Source organism: Camelus bactrianus, chromosome 15 (genome assembly GCF_048773025.1).
Source record: "Camelus bactrianus isolate YW-2024 breed Bactrian camel chromosome 15, ASM4877302v1, whole genome shotgun sequence".
NCBI lineage: Eukaryota > Metazoa > Chordata > Mammalia > Artiodactyla > Camelidae > Camelus > Camelus bactrianus.
In genome coordinates, this window is record NC_133553.1 from 6,568,765 (window position 1) to 6,588,373 (window position 19,609).

The 19,609-nt window shown below is 44.9% G+C and overlaps 1 protein-coding gene across 3 annotated transcripts in view; it reads left to right on the forward strand.

Moving 5' to 3' along the window:
• LOC141573434 (uncharacterized) overlaps positions 1-19,609 on the forward strand; it is a 147,830-nt gene that overhangs the window by 29,742 nt on the left and 98,479 nt on the right. Inside the window, exons 17-19 of one of the 3 annotated variants that reach the window (XM_074341570.1) lie at positions 1,718-1,861; positions 1,966-2,282; positions 8,464-8,686. The exons of the other annotated variants lie outside the window; for them this stretch is intronic. The gene's annotated coding sequence lies outside the window, so the exon portion shown is untranslated. The remainder of the gene's footprint in view (positions 1-1,717; positions 1,862-1,965; positions 2,283-8,463; positions 8,687-19,609) is intronic. 3 annotated transcript variants of the gene reach the window in all.

A 19,609-nucleotide genomic window follows, 5' to 3' on the forward strand; every position in this document is an offset into this window, starting at 1 on the left:
AGACCTTCGAGAAGCTCCACGTGCAGAGGAGCTGTATGGCACCACGCTCTATGACTCTCGGCTCTTTGTCTTTGTGCTGCATGGGGAGGTGGCCGAGCAGCCGTGCACCGACGTGGCCTTCAATTTACGAGGACTGCAGGGAGGTGGAGAAGAGGTTCGAGGACTTCACTGAGTCTCTCTTCATCATGCTCAAGTCCAAGTGTCTGGACTGTGCATCCGACAATCTGGGGAAAAGATCCTCCTGCTCTACATCCTGTTTGAGAAGGAGGACTTTGTGGGATTGGACACAGAGTGCAGGAAAGTCTACCTGGATGCCCGGACACCCTGGCTGTGTGAAGGGTTGCTTCCCTACATCCAGAAAGGGATCAGCAAGGAGGAGGTCTGTCTTGTAGCCAAGGCGTGAGGGAGGTGAAACCCGCCGGTTTTCAGACGTTTAAAAGTGAATCCGCCTTTGTTTCAGAGAGATTCTTTTAGGGTTATTATGGACACTTACTCCCGCTTTTCAGCCAATTCCCCTGGTGTGACCCCTGGAGTTGCTGTCCAATAGAGTAGCCAAACTCACTGATGCTAGGAGAGCTGGGGAGGAGGCTGCTCTGAGCTGAGATGTGCTGTAGGTCAAATGCACATCAGACGCTGAGACTTGTCTAGTAAAAAGAATGTAAACTATGTTGTTTCTTTCTTTATTGATTACATGTCAAAATGATAGTATTTTACATACTGTAGAATAAGTAAGATATGTTCTTAAAATCAGTTTCTAGGGTTTTTTTTTGGGGGGTTACATTTTTAAATGTGGCAACTGGGAAACTTTCTTTACATGGCTGTCATTTCATTCCTGTTGGACAGCATGTCCTGGGACAGTCTCATTCCTTTGCTTATAGATGTCATGCTGAATCCTGAGACGCAGAATGAGGTGCTGGTTGAGCTGGGGGTGGAGCCAGTGTCTCCTGCCTCTCAGGTCCAGCACCTGCACGGCTGAGGCCCTCTCTCCCTGCCTGACAACCACCATGCCAATTTAGGACAACAGAAACACTGCCAGGGGCTTCCAAGTGAGCTCCTTACGCAGGGAAATGCGTGTCTCGGAGCATGGGACACAGCAGGGAAAGATTCGTCCTCACTTTGTCCCTGTGATTAGGTCAACGAACCCACTTTGCCTTGGAAGTGCAGACGAGCTCTTCTGGGCTGCCTACCCCCCACATTCTGCTCTGTTTCCCTGTGTATCCATCGAGATGTCCCTCGGGCAGAAGAAGGTGAGATGCCTTTGCCGAGAGGTGGTCCCCCTTTGCTGGGGAGAGTGTGGGAATCTGTGCCCCCCCGACCTACGGCCTCGGGCCTTGAGTCTGGAGAGGGCTCATGGCGGTCCCACAGGTACGGTCTGAGGGCCTGGCACGTGCTGCCGGGCCTGATGTGGAGGAGGTTTTCTGCGATTCTCTGTGAGTCTAAAATCAGATTCTACTTTCTGGTTGTTGGTAAGTTAGAGGAGAAGATGCCAGAGAATTGATAAAAAGAAAGTCCAGACCAGTCCTGTGAGTGACAGGCACAGGGGACCCGAGTCCCAACTGCTTGTGGTGCCTGGCGGGCTCTGGATGAATTTTCTCTTCCTCCCCGGACATACATCTATATCTTAAGGAAGGGGCGAGGCATTTCGTGGCCATGACCTGTACTTGTCCTCACAGGGCCCCGTGATATACAAGGCTTTCTCCCCTTCTGTTTCTTGTAGATGAGCTGGCAGATGTTGTGGCCTGGGCAAAGCTGAGGACACAGATGCCAGCACCGTGCCACTCCCAGGCTGGCTCCATTCCCGTCACCTGTCACCTCCTGCTGAGTCCCCAGGCGTCAGTTAATGTCGGTACATCGGTGCAACGTAAGCAGGGACCAAAATCTCCCCCTGGACAAAATGGTGGGTGAGCAGTGGAAGCCTGGAGCCCTGCCCCAGCCCCCTGACCAGTGCCTCCTCTTTTGTCACAGGAGGCACTGGTGACATGTTTGCTCAGCAACTGCTTGGCTCTGAGTCTGCAGACCCACCATAGAATGCCAGCTTGTTTTTGCCTTTTGAAGTCTGTCCTTGGGATTTGGCGGAGTAGCTGGTTGTGTGCTTAGCCCATAGTGGTTGATACTGTCACCATTGTTTACCCAGAACCTTGTGTACAAGGCATGGCTCCCGGCATCAAAATACAGCAGCGCATTAAACCTCCCTCCTGGTGGGTCTGTCTGTTTTGGTACCGTAAGGGCTCAGCCAGCATCTGAACGTCAGTGAGATAACGCGGTCTGTGAGCTCGGGTCAAGTAAGTTCTCCTCCAGTCACTTTTACTCCATTGTTGCTTTTACTATTCCACAGTCATTACTTTTTTAAACAATGCTTTGGTGCAGGAACAGATCCTAATTCTCTCCTGTTACTCTTGGTGGGAGTGAGTAAAATTGTCCAGCTTGAAATGCGACCACATTTTGTAGCTCAAAAGCTGTTTACACGCATCTAGGTGAAGTTTAGGTTTGGGGCGCTGACCACGTTGGGTTCCCCCGGCAGCGCCGCTCGCCTCAGGCCCCTGCCTTCCCTGGAACAATAGGTGAGGGTGGGTCTCACCGTCCCCTCATCCCTGTCCTCACCAAACTCACGTAAATTCTTGTAATTGCTCTCAGTTATTTTTGTTCTCATGTTTTTCTAATTTTCGCTGTTCCTCTTTTCATTTTTCTATTTCCCTTTCTATCTTGTACCGCCCTGTGAGCATGTTGTTGCGTCAGAAAAGTGGACTGTGCACACCCTGCATTGGAAATAGCCAGATTGTCCTCCGTGCTGTCCCCATCGTTTAAAAAGCAAAAACCTTAACAGTTGCCTTGATCCATATATAATCCTAGTCATCTTTTTATTTTCTATTTTTTTGGAATTTTTACTTTGTTAGCATATCACCCAATGGTGTTTGATACCTGTTAAAATCCTTGCTTTGAGGAACCAGTTTGGTCCTTCTTATGTTTGGTGACAAATGCGCCCTTATTAAATTTGATTGTTTTGAAGAAGCGAGATGCGAATTGATTTAGGCGGCTGCTGAGGGTTTTTTTTCATGGAGTATTAAACTTGGAAAGGCAAAATCTGCAGCATCTTCCTTGATTCTGGCTTTCACACAAACGTGCTTGGCACGCGGTTCCGGGCTGTCGCTGTGTGACGTGCGTGACGGAGCTTCCTGGACGGTGGTCACTGGTGAGAAAGTGGCAGTCTCGGTGATGAGCAGCTGCAGGGGATGCTGTTGGAGGAAGCAGTCACCGGTTTTTGGTTTTTTGTTTTTTGTTTTTGCATTCACCTTCCCCGTGCCATTTACTTTACTTTGCCTTCATAGAGAGGCAGGAGCGGGTCTAAACTCCATGCCACTCTTATTTTCCCTTTACGAGGCTGGTTTATCTGAGTATCAGAAAAACATGGCCTTCTCCTAAGTAGCTGGCTCACTTGGATCTGGTGGACACAGGGACCGCTAAAGGGGACCGTAGTTTCCTCTCTGCTCCAGCCAGTGGGCATTCAGAGCCGGGTCAGTGGTTTGCCTCAGCAGCCATGCAGGCCTCCCTGCACCAGCCTTTACTATTAACCCATGTTGGCAGTAAATAGCTGACTCCGTGTCTGTTGCAGCTGACGTCCACCGAACGTGTCGTTAGTTTGCGATAGTGAGTCTTCAAAACCACCGTCAGCCGTGAAGTGACCTTGCATTCTCACTCACACCCTGGTTCATCTCACCCGGGGAAAGGGTTTGGCCACCACCGTCATGCTGGCCATGAGACCTTGTTTCTCCTTTCATGCCCTGGTCCAATTGTGTACACTTCATCCTTCACTGACTTGGTCTCGCTTGAGACAGGCCAGACTTTCTGAAAGAGTCCATCACATTCTGTGGGGGAACAGAACAGAAGTAAGGGTCGCAAGTAGGAGTCTAGGCTATCTGGGTTGGCAAATGCAGGCTGGGATCTGTGAAGGCTGGGCTGTGCCCTGAACACAGGCCTTTCCCTTGGCTCCCGATAGCCCAGGGGTCGGAGTGAGAACAGCCTAGCCTGGGTTCCCCCATCCTCATCTGCTCACTGGCAGATGTGTCTGCTAACAAGGAACTGCCCAAATCCTCGGGCCCTTCAAAGTTCAGACCACAGGAGAACCTTGAGTCCCTTCTCCTGGGCCTCCTTTGTGAGAATCCAGTGCCTTCTGAGGTGACCAGAGGCAGGAGATGCCTCCCCCTCCAGGGAGCTCTCTTCGGAGGACTGTGACGCACTGCACCTTCCTTTCAGCTTGTGGGGTTCCATCCGTGGTCCTTGAAGAACCAGACTTGAGACTCGCTTAGCGATAGAAATGACAGGACTGATTCCAGGGCAGGGCCGGTTGAAGGAACAGGGGAAATTGAATGTGACCTCAAACACCTAGGTGGGTTCTGGGTCTGTTACTAAAATTGGGAGCCTGGGAGGTACCTGCCAGGAATCGAACTCTAGAGTAAATGGTGGACATGAGGCATTTTTAAGATTCCAATTGTCATCCAAGTTAGGACCTCAAAGAGCTACTCGGTTCTATGGCCCTGGGGCTCAGGTGAAGGAGCCGGACAACAGATACACGTTGGGAGTCGTCATTCTTAGGTGGTGTTCACAGCCGTGCAGGTGGATGAGCTCATCTCGAGAGGTGCAGACTGAGGCTGAGGCGGGGCAGGGCTGTGCCTGGGTTGGAGGAAAGCCCAGACCATGCAGCTTTGGTGTGTCAGTCAGTGGCGTTTGGGATTTTCAGAGCAATGGCATTTATCCTTAAGGGTCCTGGGGGTGGGCAGGGCCACCCAGGAAGAAATCTGAAGGGAGGGTTGTGGCCACACGTGCGCGTCTTGGGATGATGCAGGGGCTGCATGGTCCTGGAGGGGAACCTCCTCGGAAGCTGGAGTCGGAGTGGGGAGTGGGGAGAATGTAGTCACACTCACCTGTGAGGGAGGGACAGAGGCCTAGGGAGTCTCCACCCTAGTGGACTCTCTTTCCCAACAACAAAAGGCCAGCAGACAGAAGATTTGAAGTGAGAAGGGTCGGGCGCTGGGAGAGGAGCCAAAGTGGAGAATGGTGGTTGGACAGTTCTGGAATAGTCTCCCTGCAAAATAGAGTTAAATAAACTCAGACTCTTAAGAATATTGATAGTGACGTTGGAGGAGATAGTTCTTTTTCTGGCATCCTAAAGGTAAGGCATGTATCCAGGAATACACAGAAGAATCGGGCAGTCTGGTCCGGGGGCTTGACCCTTACCAGGGGGAACAATGCAAGTTTAAAGGGGAAGAAGGTCAGCGGAGGGAAACTAGCCAGGCCTCGTGTCAGGTACCAGTCGGCCGCACTACTTGCGTGTTACATTCACATCCATGTCTCCCAGGTGGGCGGTGGCAGCCCCCTTTTGCAGATTGGGAAGCCTTCTCAGAGGGGTTAAGGAATTAGTCCGTTTAGCTGCTAGTCAATGCTGTAGCAGGATTCAAGCAGGGCCTTGTCAGACTTCAAGGGCATGTTCTATCTACTAATTCCGGTACCTCCCTGTTGTACCTGGATTGGTGAATTGGGTCAGTTTTGGAGCCGTTCACAAAAAGTACGATTTAAGTGCCTCAGGACTGTTTCACAAAGCTCAGTGTTCTTTAATGGTTCAGAAGCACCGCAGTGATTTTCGCCCCACAGAGGTAAGGTCTTACTCCTTTGACGCTGACGTGGTTGCAAATTACTTACAGGTGCAAAACCAGACTTAGCAGCTTCTGAAGGGAAACTCTCCAGTTCTCCCTTGATAGGCTTTCTTCCACGGGATGTAACCTGCTGCAGCGTAGATCTGAGCTTTCCGTATGGAGTGAGGGTTTGATATCCAAAGTTAGCAAAGAAGGTTCAGATGGAGGAAATCGACGTTAACAATTTATTTTGGGGTTTCATTAGACAAGATGCACTATCGCTTAATGGCCCATATAACGTATGTAATTGAGTACAGAACATTGCATTCCTTACTTTCTAATGAGAGCTGTCTTGCAACGTAAGGTTGTCTGCTTTGGAACTTCAGCTCAGGCAGTAGGGCACCTGTCAGAGTTTTGGTGTGATTGTATTTACACAGTGCATGTAATCTGGGCTTCCTCAGCCCCAAACACTCCAGTGCAGAATCATAGGCTGTAGCCATCACTTAGTTATACAAATACTTCTACAACTATATGATACAAAAAAAAAAAAAATGAGAGAGAGAGGGAGAGGGAGAGATTGCCTTTATCAAAGTCCCTTTGATTTTAACTGCAAACTGTTGTTGAGCAGCTCTGGTTTCCTTTGGATATGAATATGTACATTTCTTTGCATGTAACTTGGATTTTAGACTAGAACACCAACCTCTTGCTTTCGAAGTTCCAGAAAAATCATAGCCAAATGACATACGTATTAAAAATTTTATTATTTTCTTCTGAGACAGAATCCTTGAATCTGGGACTTGGGCTGTGATTTTGCTTTTTGCTCTTCCCACACCTCTCGTCTCACTCCTTTTTCCCACGTGGCCTCCAAGAGTTCATGGTCTCCGAGGAGCAAGTGGACAAAAAGTTTGTCGCCAAGCAGTCCTGCTGTAGAGGGAGCCCAGCCAAGAGCTAAAGAACATCATCAGAGAGGGCTTTCTTGAAGAAATGGGCTCTACATTCATTTATGAGGACAGAGTAAGAGTCAGCCAGGAGAAGGTATCAAGAGGGTGACTCAGGTGGCAGGAGCAGCCCGGGTAGAGGCCTGGAGGCTTGTGGGGTGGGGACTCGGGGAGAGTGCACTGTTTGGTCCAGGGTGGAGGGTCCCCCTGCTTGGGAGGACCCTGGAGTGGGCCTAGGGTTGGAGGGCTTTGGAGGAGCTTGGTTTTTTACTACAACTGACACAGAAGAGGCAGTGAAGGGTGTCAGCAGAAATTGACCCTCAGGAGAGGTACTCATGGATTTGCTTCTGATGTTCTACAGAAAGAAGGGGTCGGGGTGGGCGAGAGCAGCTCTGCCCGTCCCTTTGAGACCACCCCTTCATTCATTTATTCATAACACATGCAATTCTGAGTGTCCAGGGGAGAGAGGGTGGACTCACAGTAGTAAGAAAAATGTATTGCTTCTTGAGAGCTTAGCAGTGTCAGAAGTTGTCTTAGCATAGAATGTTCTAGGAACACAGCAGGGGCACCTAACCCAAAGTGCAGAGTTTCGAGGGAAGGAAGACTTCCTTGACAAACCGTCAAAATGAGCCTGGAGGCAAGTGGGAAGTAGCAGCAGGTCAGGGGGCACCTGAGGTCATTGGGGACCTGTGTACTGAAGTGAGGCTGGGCGAGCAGGTTCGGGGGTGGGGCTAGAACTGTACCAGGGAGCCTCTGAAGGGTTTGAAGTGGGGGTGATGTAATCAAATATGCGCTTTGGGAAGGCTGTCCTGGCTCTGTGTGTGTGTGTGTGTTTGTGTGTGAAGCGGGGAAGAGGGGGAGAATGCCACCAACCGGGAGGGTCAGTAGAAGACCATTGACAGGCTGGGGTGCCACCAGTGGGAGAGGGGCGTCGGGGCTGCTTGGGGACGGCAGGGGCAGTGTGGATGCCGGATTTCCTCATGGGGAGGGCTTATTAACGGGGACCCCCTAGCGGCACCTTGTGTCTGGAAGAAAACGGATGCAGCCAGGTGGACTTTTCTCTTCTTCCCTGCCTTGTGTGATGATCTTAGCTCAGCGAACATTTGGAACAGAAGAGCTAAGTTTCAGGGTAGCCCAGGACTTTGTTGAGCTCGTTCGAGTGAGATCTGCATGTTCACATAGCTAGAAACGTCCCGTGTTTTGGATTTCCATAGGGGTATTTATTCTTGATAAAGATTGCTTTCTTGGTGAGAGGAAATTTAATACAGCTGCTGTGTTTCTCAAAAAAAAATCTTATCTTTTAAGAAATTTAATATTCAAAAGAATAGCAAAATTTAAAATGATAAAGTAAGGCTTTGGTGTAGTTTCTTTGGTTTCTGAGTTAATGTAGAGTTAGAGCCTTTGCATTACTTAAATAGCACATCCTTGTCAGTATTTAAAGAGCTGTTAGTGAGCGCCCCAGGCCCCACTTCTCAAAGCATCATTAAATCTTGCTCTGAAATAGTGAAGTCATAAAGTTCTTGTTGGCAGAATCCAAACAGTTGGTTTATAATTTGCAGCATAGCAACCTTTATAAAATAATAATAGGTTCAAAGTTAAGAAAGTGGAAGATAATTGATTTTTTTAAAGCTGAAACATAAACTCTCTTGTGTTAATGTTGCAACTGGAAATTTCGAAAAGAAAAATCCTACTGTAATATCATCTATGTGGAATACATATATGTCTATCACGTTTGCAATGTAACTGGGCAGTGGTTTTTGAAGACAGGAACATTTCAGCTGAGATACTGGCAGTGATGCTTGCTGGTTTTCAATGGAAGACCCTAAATTTGCGTTCTTAGATTTATTCTTTTCTTTTCTGTTCTCTCTCTCTCTAACTTTTTTTTTTTTTTTTTGTAGTGAGAGGGCTCAGTAGTGCTTTGCCAGCATGATTTTGGGGCAATTTGGGGGCAGATATCGTGCACAAGCAGTGAGATATTTCCATGCATTTTACTTTCCGGACATCACCATGGAACATGTGGGGGTTTGTGCCTGCAGGCCGGGATGCTGCAGGACTCCCTGATCCATCACCGTTATGTCTTGGAGCTGCTCCAGTCAGTGAATGACTTTCTGTGCCTTGGAGGTAAGGTGATCTGATGCAGATGATCAGATGTGTAACAAAGTACTGTTACTTGAAATAGATAACCTATCAAAAATGGCTCTAAAATACAGGATGAAGGAGGAGAAATGGCTGAGCTGCTTGCATGGGGAATATTCTCAGGTGACTCCCTCATTGTGACTCCTGTCACTCCCCACCCCCCCAGGCCTGCACGGCAGTCATGCTGAAGCAAGCATGCACTTTCTCAGAAACGTGCTGAATTTCCTTGTGCCTCTGTTTGTTGGTTTTTTTTTTTCAAAGCACATCTTGCCCATCGCTTAAATGCCATCCCTGCCAAGTCAACTCTTACACTCATTCTTCTGGACCTCGTCCGTACATAGCTGCTGAATGGATGAACAGAATGTAGTATCTCCATGTAGTGGAACATTATTCAGACGTAAGAGTGAATAAAAAAGAAAAAATAAATAAAGGGGAATATGAAAAAGGCCACCAGCTCTGGGAAGTCCACCCTGACTGCTCAACCCGCCCTTTTCCCTTTGAAACCCAATCACTTATGCTCCTCTCTACTCTTATTGATAGTACTTACCAACTTCTAATAAACTTTAACACTTTCAAAAAAAAAAAAAGAGAGAAGCTGATACCACTTCAACATGGACAAGCCTTCATAACAGCACGTTAATTGAAAGGAAGCAGACACAAACGGCCACATATTGTTGACTTCAGTGATCTGAAATGCTCAGAATAGGCACATGCAGAGGCAGAGAGTAGGTGATGGTTGCAAGGGGCTGGGTGGAGGGGGGTTGGGGAGTGACAGCTAGTGACAGGGTTGTTCTCCTGGGGTGATGAATTGTTCTGGAAATAGATGGTGTTGAGGGCTGCACAACCATGAGTGTGCTGAAGACTGCTGAGCGCTGTCTCTGGGAGTGCCTGTGGTTGGGGGCGGATTTATTTTGTTCTCATCCGTGAAGAGTCATCTTGTGCTGAGGCCATTCTACTCTTGTGAGTGGTGAGTCTCAGAGACTTTGCAGAGTCATGTGTTATTTTCCCCCTTGCTGAGTGTAAGCAAAAAATTTTTAAGCCTGAGAAAGTGCTCCATCTGCAGAAATGTCTTTCAGTTTTGCATGGTGTAAAAATCTTGAGAGATTTTTAATCGTTGAGGACAGCCTGTGGGGGGAAACAGCCCGTGAAGCCTGGGTGACACTGGGAAGAGCCACGCTTCCATCCCTGACAGGGGTGGGGATTTCACCCCCGTTCAGGCAGTGATGGGCCCAGACCCGTGAGCGGAGTTGACAATCGTGAATATTTACGTGTATCCGCTGCTTCATCTTGGATATTAATTTCAAGCTGAGACAGTTTGTGGCGGCAGCCTCATCCTACATCAGGAATCTGTACTATCTGCTCTTTGAGGTGAAGACCTTACAGACTTGATTATTTAACATTCTCCCTTGAATTGATATCTCAGATTCCTTTGTCAATATTAAAACAGCAGAAATATAGACGTCCTTTTATGCCGATGTGACCTGGAGCAGGTTTAGTCTCTGTGCCTCAGTGGCCTTATCTGCGGGTGGGGAAGATGATAACAGTGCTTCCCTCAGAGGGGCTGGTGAGGGGAGAGTGAGGAGCATAAAGGGAGGACTTACACGAGATGCTCATGAATGACAAAATTTAGTGTTCTCAGCCTGGTGAGGCCACAGGGGCCGAGATGGCCGAACAGAGCATTCCTAGCCGGAGCTCGATCCGTGTTGGCAGCTGTTATGATCAGTATCACCACTGTGGGTTATCAGGCAGTTTTAAGACTTGGTAATAGGAATTCATGAATAATGTTAAAAGATTAGACAACTCAGATCCGGTTTACATAGTTCTCAAGATTTCCTTTGAGAAATGGATATTTTTCCCCCATCTTTAATCTGAGTTGAGTCTCTAAAAAAATTCTGTATTCCTCCATCTTTTTTATTTAATTCTCCATTTCTTGAAAAAAAAAGTCTTTAAATGGAGTTACTGGTGTCTGAATTGAGGGTCTCATGCATGCTGAGCACATACTCTCTCAAGTGAGGTATAATCTCCCCCGTGATTTTTTTTAAACTTTTCTTTCTTAGTATTCAGATGTTAGAGGCCTCTAATTCTTTTTCTGGGACATGTCCATGAACCTGTAAATCTATAATCAGTGGACAAAATTTGGTTTATGAAAAAATTCTATAAAACTTTCTGCAATCCATTCAAAAGGAAATGCTCATTGACATAAAATGTTTCTCCTTTATGGTGATTTCTAATTTTTTGTCTGCCTTAACTTATTAAAAGTAATCCTCATCATCATAATGACCAAGCTTGCTCTGAGTGGACACCTCCCTAAGGCTAAAATGCTTTCCTCATGTTTTACCTCATAGCAGGTTTTTAAGGGTAGGTATCAGTGTCTCCTTTTTTGCAGCTGAGGGATTGAGAGATGGGGCAGCTTGTCCAAAATCTCACACAGCTGGCGCTGGCAGACTCAGGGCTGTAACCCAGGCTGCACAGGATGCTTTCTCAATGGCTCCTCTGATCAGCCCCGTGTTGAGTGGTTTCCCGAACTCCTGTGAGTCCATAAATGAACGATTTTAGCGGTCTCAGTTTGATGAAGCCTTCAAAGGAGACACACCAGTGAGAATGTGAGACAGAGTGGCATAAATTGAAATTGTACATTTTCACAAATGTTGCATTCTCAGGCAATGACTTAAAAAGTATATGTTTTTTTTATTTTAGTGCTCTGTAAACACTAAAAACAAAACATTAAAAATGATTATAATGCAAAATAGGAGTGGGCTTTGAAAGTCCAACCATTGCTAATGATGTTGCTTGTTTTTCTCTAGTGGTGCTTATTGACAGAAAAATTTACAAAGACTGAATTGGTTCTATGTAGTCTTAGTATGGAGGAAAGTTTTGTCAGTGAATATTGTAAGTAAAATCTTTACTCTTTTCTTTCCTGATGATGAATATGTAAGTTGTTTTCATGGCTTAAGTACATTTCCTCATTTGTGAAATTTGAGTGATGCCGTTTACCTTGTTTGACTGTGAGATGTAGACGCCTTGTATACGAAGCACCCAAGAGCTGCTGAGTAAAAATATGCTGTCACAAGGACAGATAGTTTAGAAGGATCAACTCTGAATACTAAAGAGGGTGGCTTGTTTCTGATGCATATTCAATATGCATATATATGAATATATGAATATGGCTTAAAGTAACAAGGATTCAGGGTTTTGTGTGTGTGTGCAGTATGAAGGTTTAATGAAATCTGTATCATTCTAGTGAGACAGGGACTAGTTAAATCACCTTAAGCAGACGGCCTTGAAGATTATTTACACAGAATGTGTGTTGTTACAACTCAGAATTCATGTTGCCGTGTAACCATCCACTCAGAAGTTTAAATTCGTAGAAATCTGACCGGAACTATTAAGTTTAGAAAAATCCACATTGATCATTTTAAGGGAATAAGCTTCTTTCTTTTGTGATTAAAGAAATTTTGATTTATTTTTCTGCATGCTTAATAGGTTTTAAAATATCAAAACATTGATTTGACATGTCACTTTTTTTTAATAGAATAAAGCTCATGCTGTTTTAATGTGCAAATAAATGTTTTTGTATTTCAAAACACTTGTATGATTTCCTGGCTCTTTGAGAAGTATTTTGCAAGACACTTAGATTACCTACTGTTGGAAAAATACAGACGTGACTTTTATGAATAGAGGTCTAGTACAGATCTGTTGGTTTTTGCTACAGTGCATGACATGAGGCCTAGGAGAGAGAGCTTTGCTGCTGATTGCCGGAAGGACAGATCCCAGATCTCAGTCTCCCCTCCTGTAAAATGAAGTGGCTGGACTGGATTCTTTCCTCTTCTAAGATGAGTTTCCATGAGCCTGTGTCTTTTGTTTATATTCAAGAGTATTAGCAATGTCAGATAATATACTGAATACCCCTCCCTTCCCCGAAGCAAACTGCAGTATGTGCTACATAAGCTTTTAGTTATCTGATTCTTGTTTCTGATTCAACAGGCAATTTTTGTGTTGCATCTTTCCCGGCAACCTGGAAGGTCTTTTTAGCCATAGGAGGCGCTGTTGCACCTTCATACATTCTTAATTTTCCTGTTTGTAAAAGAAGGCTTAACGAATATTTTTTTGCTTTGATTCCTTTGCTTAGTGCTTCAGAATAGCACAATGTCCATTATGTCTGTCTACCTGGAAAAATTATTCTGCTTATATCTTTGTTTTATTCTGTCATCTCGCTGTGAACATTTCAGACTTGCTGTGCAGACAATGGCAAAATCGGTCTTTTATTCCAGTGTTAGCAACCAGTGAGCCGGGATTTTATAAAGCAGCTAGAAGCGGCCTCTTGAGCACCTTAAAGCTGAAAAGTGTACTGAGTTCCCTGAGTATTGACCCAGCCGCTGTGTGTCATTTGGTGGGAGGTGATTTTGTACATAGAAGAAGGAGTGTAGTGATTTGACTTGGGTTTGCGTGCACGCGCTGCCACTGAGCCACGTGAGCCTGAGTCAGTTTGTTCTGAGTTTCTCCCTCGTCTGTGAGATGGGGATGCTCGTATATGCTTTGCAGAATTGTGAGAATTAGAAATTATGTAAAGTGTTTAGCACAGTGGGAATGTCAAAGGGCTCATAAAGTTTAGCTCCTGTTTTGTATGAAGCCATCATTTTAGAGTCTTTGGCAATTACTAAGAAACAGGAAAATAAGAAAAGCTGGTTTTATGCTGAAAGGTATTTGAGGAGGTTCCATAGTTCCTATACCCATAATTTAGCATCAGCAAAGTCAGGACGGTTACACAGTCGCCCTGAACCAATGTTAAGCCACAGAATTTTTTGGTACTTCATATATATTGGGGCTTAAGTGGACCCAATACTTATACACATGTTTTCTCCAGCAGCCAACTGAGAGATGACACAGAAGAACAGACAGGCGATAAATGTCTCCTTTATTACTGATGAAGCCACGTTCTCCATGAAATTCAGGGCTGTGGGAAAATGCGTGTCATGATACTGTGTCCCAGAATTAGAGACTCACGCAGTCCCAGGTAACTCTGGGCCACAGCGAGCCTTCCCTTAAGATGATCTGCCCCATCCTGCACAGGGCTGCCCTGCCAAGGAGCTGAGCATCCCGGGTGCTCCCCAAGGGTGGCCAACACTGGAGGGAAAGGAAAGTTTTCATATGCCCTGCTTGTCTCTCCGGACTCACACCTCAATCTGGTATTGTGAAGAGTGCTAGCCGTTGGCCAGGGGTCAGGGGTGTGAAGGGGGAAGCACTCTCCATGGACCAGAGTAGTGTGGAGGAGGCATCCCTTCTCTCAGTTTAAACAAGAGAAGGGTGCTCTCCAAGAGTTTATAAGAGGGGAAATAAGGATTTCCTTTGGGACTCAGACTAGCCATGAAACACAGAAGATGATTAGTAGGGAGACTTGTAAATCTCTTTCTTATTAAATTCACATTTGTTGAGCACCAAAAATGTGCTACATACTTTTCTGAGCGTTTTACAGAAATGAATCCTTCAATCTTCACAACAAGTGAGTAAGGGAGATTTGATTGTTATCCCAGGTTTACAATGTGGAAATTGAGGCACAGAGAGAGTAAGTAAGTTGGCCAAGGTCACAGAGCTAGTAAGTGGCAGAGCTGGAATTTAAACCCTTGCTGTCTGGTTTCGAGGCTCCCAGGGATGGGCTTTGGGTGTTTAGAGGTATCTGCATCCCTGGATCTCTGTACCTCTGTGCATCACTTAGCCCAGAAAGGACAGGGAAAGGAGAGTTACACAGGTGCTCACAGTCGTGTCTCAGCCACTGTCCACGGACAGTGCACCGTGATTGGCGTTAAATGTCTTCTGGGCTGCAGATCTGTTCGTATAACAGAAATTTAGTCCATTGAGTTAATCTAGAAACCCTTCCTGCTCTGCTTCTGTCCATGGTTGCCATGTGACTGCCTGCCCGTGATTGGGCCGTTGAGGAGAATTTGTACTCATAGTTGAACTCTGATATTTCAGTCTGGTTCGTAGTTTCACATCTCCTGCTACATTAATAAATTCAATTTCTGGTTTTCTTACATCAGTCTCTCATGAGTTTGGTTAATGTGACATCAGTCCATGGGAGCCCAGGGTTGCTGACGGTATATTTTCTGAGCACGTTGTGGCACTTCTACCCGTGCGGACCTGGGTGGAAGATTTCCGCCTTCCGCACTGATTTCCCCGAAGAGCAGGGTCCTCTCCCACCCCCGGATGTGAGGCTGGGAGCTCTCAGAGTAGGCCAGTCAGAGGCCAAGTCCACCAATCAGAAAATGATGAAGTCCTTGGAAGTGGGTTTAATAGAAAAAAAGGGCTTCCAGGTAGTCCGATGGGCTGTTCGAGTCCATTTGGTGAAAAGCTATCCACTGTTTCTGGTTGAGCTGCTTCTTTGCTGTTGAAAAGTCTGGATTACATGGAGGGATTTTAAAAAGCAGAAAGGTGTGATTTCATGAGGTACATCTACACCGGTGAGAAGTGATGGATGACCGCCTGTGTGAGGCATAGACAGAGTCTTACAAACTTCATAAAACAGCTTTAAAACTCTGCCATCTGAGTGCACTTCATATGGGGTCCAATTCATGACTGGGCATGCTGAGAGGGCAAATAATTGATAATGGCAGAAAGGACACGGAGGCATCAAAAAGGTCTCAGTCATGTTCCATGTTTAAAGGATGTGGCACAATGTAATATATTTGAGCTGGTTCTTCACTGAACAGTTTTGAGTGTTTTCTGGGACTCCCCAGTGCACCAAGGTTCCGTGCAGCTGGTTGTCCCCTCAGTGCAGCTCTGTCAGCGCTCATCCTGGGCTGACGTGGTGTCACGGGGAGCAGGACGGTCAGCGTCCCCGGCTCCTCCGAGCTCCGTTTCTTCATCCGCAATGCTGGGTTTCTCTTCGGTGTCTACTTAGTAGGGTTGCTGAGAATCACACGTGATGGTTGTCAGGGGCGATTTGTGGTTGTCTCTGTGATTGTCATATAGTGAATATTTGATAGAAACTCTTGTATTTTATTAAAATTATGGCTCCTAGATTGCAGTGGTTTTTAGTCTGCATTTACTCTTTTTATAAATTTATTCTTATTTTTAAATAAGCACTTATTTTTATGAAGGTACTGGGGACTGAAGCCAGCACATTGTGCATGCTAAGCAGGTGTTCTACAACTGAGTAATACAGACCCTCCTTGTCTGAACTTAAAAATAAATATTTCAATACACAAAATAGCTCTTAAACACCATCATGGGACCTATTTTCTGTATAGACAATTGAATACATATGCTATTTCAATAAGAATAAATGTTGTTGGGACATACTTTCTGAATCTTTTTATGTGTTTAAAAACGATCATAGGTAGTGATAAACACGAGTCTTGGATCCACTACTTAGGGTCTGTTTTGCCATCATGGGAAATTATATTCTACAGAGAAGGCTAATTGGGTCTCGTTGATATTTGGATGATTTAGCAGATGATGAAGGCTTTCAAAAGCTGACAGTTTTGTATTTTAAACTAACTACAAAGTTATCTTCTATAAATTGGAAGTCCTCAGCTTGTGAATTGCCCAGTAATTCAGTGTGTACATGTCTGTGTCTCTGTGAACGTGTGTGTGTGTGTGTGTGTGTGTGATTTCAGGAAGGTAGAAATAAGTTCCATATAGCCTTCTGATACCTTTCTCTTCCAGTTCAAGGTGTAGGCATATATTTATACAAATAAATTGATACTCTTTTGTCATTTGGCATATTGGTGTGTATAAAAGGTTCTCATACTTGAGCTTAGAAAATAGGGGAGATAGAGGCAGGAAGGTTCCTTACACTTTGTGCAGGATGAGAAACAGTAGCTTTTCTTTTTTCTACTAAAGCAAACTGGCACTGAATTGTAACATACTATTACTCAGAATTGCTTTTCTGATCAGATACGAGTGCCTCAGATTTTTCAAGGCAACATGAATGATGAAATGTGTTTTAGCAGTTATCTTTAAATGTAGTTTTATTTTTTAAGTAAAAGGCTATAGCCTGTCCTTTCTTCCAGCGTTACAAGAAGTTCCCATTGATCCAGGTACATGATAAATGTGCTTAGTTTCTTCGGGTTATTGGTTTTTTTTTTTTTTTTTAAGTGCTTGTTTCATTGTGGTGTGAATGAATGTTTAAAATTTCTGGATTTTGATGTTTAGAACATGCTGATTTATCAGAACTGTTAAAAACCTGATTGTTGTTTGGTCCTCGTTTGGTGGGGCAACCTATTGATTTCTGTTGTCTGTTAAAGAGGGAAATTCTTCCTCTAGCCTGTAGATCATTAAGTGAATGGTTTGCAGTGTGCCTTTAAAATTCTTTGAATTCATTGAGCATGTTTGTCCAGTGAATTTTGAATTGACTCATAGTAATGACTTTGTTTGATTCTGTGGCTTTTGCTCCTCTCCACATGAATTTGAATTCTCTGTTGCATTTTATATACGTGTTCTTAACAGGGGAAGAAATTTTGCATTTTTTACATAGGTGGGTTTTCCTATCCCCTCTGAATTCCTTCTGTAATTGATACAGCGAAAATCTGTTATTGCAGTGCTTAATTATTTCATAAACTATTTTTTGGCTTAATCAGAAACAATGACAAAGAATGATAATTAAAAAACATGAAAACCTTCCTTCCTTTGAAGAATAGAAATGAGGTGGTCAGGCTCACGCGTGCTTTGTACCTGACACCCTTACTTTCATGTCATTGTGTATCATGATTCGGAGTTGGAGTTGCTTCAGGTTTGTAGATTTTTGTTTTAACATTTGTGTTGAATTCATTCTCTAGGCTGATGTTTCCTGTTGCGTTTGTGGAAAGTGTAGGTGAAGGGAAACAGATACTACGTTTTGTATTCAGGAGGCCTGAGTTGCTGAAGAGAATAGAGTAGAGGGTGGGCTGAGTAACAGAGTGACACTCCCTCACCTCCAGGCTGAAATTGATGAACAATGAAATCAATTAGGTGTATCGGTATTTATTTGACCAATAGAAGTCAGAGGGCCCAGACTGTCTAGTTATGCGCAATGGAAAGTACTGAATTCACCTGCAGAATTAGGTGATTTACCAAGTAGAAGCAGCTTAGAGCAATCAGAAAAATCAGTTCTATGATGAGATATAAAAAGAATATAATATCTATTATTTCTGAAACTTTTCTATGTTAAGTTGTGTAGAGCTAAAATTAAGTTCCAAGCACCAGGATTTAAGAGTCTGGGTGGTTCTGTGGGATCGTTATTCAGGGATGTGTCTAGACCCTGCTGGAATGCCCGAAGCTGGCAGGAAAAGACCCAGAGCCAGGATTTGTCATTCTAGGGTGTCCTCCATAAGGGTTCCATGTGATAGCCCATGATTGGGTTAACAAATTTAACAGACACCAGACGCATGTCAACCTTAAGAAGAAAAAGTGTGCTTATTAACTGCTTTCAAGCAAGCACCTGTGCATCCTCACTCCTGTCTCCTTGCCATAAAAAGCAGAGACAATGCCTTGCTTGCATATTTGAGGTTTTAGATAGCACTCTGTTCATTGCACAGCAATGACCCAGGCCCTCAGCTATAAATGCTGGGCTTGCCTGCTGTTAGATACTCTATTATCCCCAAAACACGGACCTGGCTGGACTGGTGGTCTGCTTTGTAATGAATATCTAAAAAATTTATCTTGTTCCCCTCTCCCCATGACTCCCTTAAAGGTAAACTAAGACTTTTTACTCATTGTGGATTCTACAATCTCTGTCTCATCCTGTCTTTCCCAAACTTCCTATTTACTATCACACAACTGTTAAAGACTATTTTCTTTGATTATACACAATAAATATGGGAGCATTTGAGAGGCTCTTGGAGTTGGCTCCCTACTCCCTCTCGCTTTCTTTCGTTTTTCCACAGTCTTGAGTCATTCATTCCATGTCGGTAAGACTTCTGCCAGCCAGATCCCACAGTTCCAGGTGAGAAGGATGCAGACTTTATCTCTCCTACCCGAGGGAGAGAGAGAAGAGAATTGAGATCTGCTCCCCCGTGGTCCCTTCCTGCCCCAGGGCCACTGCAGTTCACCTGCAGCCTTCTGGCCTCTGCTCTCATGGCCTCTGTCCCAAGAATGATATCAGCCTTTTTTTCCCTTGTCAATATTTCCTGTGCCTTTCAGGAGTTGGTCTCTTCTCTGCAATTCCACCCTGGCAGATGTGATGGTGGTCAGCGTGCTGGTGGGCAGTCATTTGGGGACTCCCAGGAGCCATTCTGATTCTCCTGAGTCTCTCATTCGGGGTTACAAAACTGTCGAGAACCGGAGGAATCCCATTCAAGTGAGGTCAACACAGTATTACATCACTTTCATTTTTTTTTGAATTTTCAGTGGAGAAATTATTTGTAACAAACTGTTCCAGATTTTCGGCCGCCTGCTTTCCTCACCAGTAATTCCTTGTTGGCTCTGGTGCTTGTTTAAAGAGCCAGGTTTCTTCTCTGGTCATTTCTAGCAGCTGGGCTTGCCGAATCCTTGATCTGCATTTGAAGCAGAATGCTTCTTCGTGATGTCAAACTGATTTTCCTTGTCATGTCTTAATATTTTGTGTACACTCAGCAACTGTTTCAAGTGAAATGCTCTTGTCCAATTTCGGTTAACTCACATTTGCTGAACTCCTGCTTTCATGCTGAGGGCAGTTTCTTCTTCCTGTAATAAAATTTAGCAATTTGCATTTACTATGGGAAGGTACTGGCCCGAGGTGCTCTCGTTCTTAACAGTTTTAATAACAATTCACCCCTTAAAATGTACAGTGGTTTTTACTCTATGCCCAGAATTGTGCATCCCATTCAGTCTTAGAACATTTTCATCCCCCCAACAGGAAGCTCCTTATGCATAAGCAGACATCCCCATCTTCCCCATCCTCTCACAGCCCCATGGAGCCACTTTTCTCTCTCTGTGGGTTTGCATCTGCTGGAA